This window comes from Lampetra planeri, unplaced genomic scaffold (genome assembly GCF_965212315.1).
Source record: "Lampetra planeri unplaced genomic scaffold, kcLamPlan1.2.h2 scaffold_288, whole genome shotgun sequence".
Lineage (NCBI taxonomy): Eukaryota > Metazoa > Chordata > Hyperoartia > Petromyzontiformes > Petromyzontidae > Lampetra > Lampetra planeri.
In genome coordinates this window covers 7,501-10,000 of record NW_027615115.1, presented here as the reverse complement: position 1 = coordinate 10,000, position 2,500 = coordinate 7,501, and the positions used below count along the sequence as shown (strand labels likewise).

Below are 2,500 nucleotides of genomic sequence, written 5' to 3'. Positions count from 1 at the left end.
CCATCACCACCACCAGCCACCATCACCACCACCATCCAACCACCACCACCTCCACCCACCACCACACTCTCACCACCACCATCACCACACTCCACCACCATACTCCACACCACCACCATCACCATCATCCACCACCACCAGCTCACAACCTCACACCACCACCACCACCACTCACCACCAACTACCATCACCACCACCACCACCATCACCACCACCACCACCACCACCATCACCACCACCGATCCACCATCAATCATCCACTCATAACTACAGCACCACCATCACCTCTCCACCACCATCATCCACCATCATCAACCACCTCCACCACCACCACCACCATCCACAATCACCACCACCTAAAACCACCATCAACTACTCATCATCATACACCAACTCACCCTCACCACCACCATCACCTCAGAATCACCACCATCCTCCACATCACCACCAGCTCCACCATGCACCACCATCACCACACCATCACCATACCACCATCAACTACATCACATCAGCTCACCATCAACCATCACACCACCACCATCACCACCATCACCACACATCACCACCTGTCACCACCACCACATCACAACACCGACCACCTACCTCACTCACCTCAACCACCTCATCACTCACAAACAACAGCACCACGATCAACCATCACCACGCATCACCTGCACCATCACCATCAGACTACCAACATCACATGCTCACCTCACCATCTCACCACCATCACACCTCACTCCACCACCATCAACCACCATCTCCATCCTCCACCACCATCACCACATCACCACCATCACCACTGCATCACCACCATCCATCAAATCATACACACCATCACCACCAACACATCACCATCCACCACCATCACCTCCAGCACCACCACCACACCACCACCAGCACCACCACCACCCTCACATCTCCACCACCACCATCACCATCACCACCTCCCAATCCACCATCATCACCACCACCCACACATCACACCACCCATCACCACCTCACCACCACCACCTACCATCACCATCACCACCCATCCACCATCACCACCACCACCATCACCTCCACCACCACCACCACCATCACCACCACCACCACCACCATCACCACACACCATCACCACCATCACCATCAACCATCACCACCACCACCATCACCACCACGCTCACACCACCTCCACCACACCAACCACTCACCATCACCACCATCCTACCACCACCACTCACCACCACCATCACCACCACCACCATCACCACCACCTCCACCACCACCACCACCACCAGCACAACCTCCATCCACCATCATCACACCATCCACCATCACCTCCAACCATCACCACCTCCATCACCACACCACCATCACCTCACCTCCACCACCACCACCACCATCACCACCACCAGCACCACCACCACCACCACCTGCACCATCACCACCTCCATCACCAAACAAAATCGAACATCATCACCAATCACCAATCACCTCCTCCATCACCAACCTCTCCAACCACCACCACCATCACCTCGATCACCACCACCATCACCACCATCCCACCACCATCACCATCACCACCACCAGCACACACCACCATCACACCACCTCCACCACACCTCCACCACATCACCTCCACCACCACCACCACCATCACCACCACCATCACCACCACCATCACCACCACATCACACCACCACCACCACCATCCATCACCACCTCACCACCACCACCACCATCACCTCACCACACCATCACCACCACCATCACCACCACCACCACCATCACCACACCATCACCACCACCACCATCACCACCACCATCACCACCACCATCACCACCACCATCACCACCACCACCATCACCATCACCACCACCATCACCACCATCACCACCACCATCACCATCACCACCACCATCACCACCACCACCATCACCACCACCTCCACCACCACCACCACCACCATCACCACCACCATCACCACCACCACACCACCATCACCACCACCATCAGCCATCACCACCACCATCACCACCACCACCATCCACCAACCTCCACCACCACCACCACCACCATCACCACCACCATCACCACCATCACCACCACCATCACCATCACCACCACCATCACCACCACCACCATCTCCATCACCACCACCATCACCACCACCATCACCACCACCTCCACCACCACCACCATCACCATCACCACCACCACCATCACCACCACCACCACCATCACCACCACCACCACCACACCACCATCACCACCACCATCACCACCACCACCATCACCACCACCACCACCATCACCACTACCACCACCACCATCACCACCTCCACCACCACCACCACCACCATCCACCATCACCACCATCACCACCACCACCACACCACCACCACCACCATCACCACCACCACAACCACCATCACCACCTCCACCACCACCATCACCACCATCACCACCACCACCATCACCACCACCACCACCATCACCACCACCATCACCACC

At 57.2% G+C, this 2,500-nt stretch overlaps 1 long non-coding RNA gene across 1 annotated transcript in view; it reads left to right on the top strand.

Annotated features, from left to right (window-relative positions):
- Nucleotides 1-2,500, top strand: part of LOC144740761 (uncharacterized) — a 12,455-nt gene that overhangs the window by 5,309 nt on the left and 4,646 nt on the right. The window lies entirely within an intron of this gene.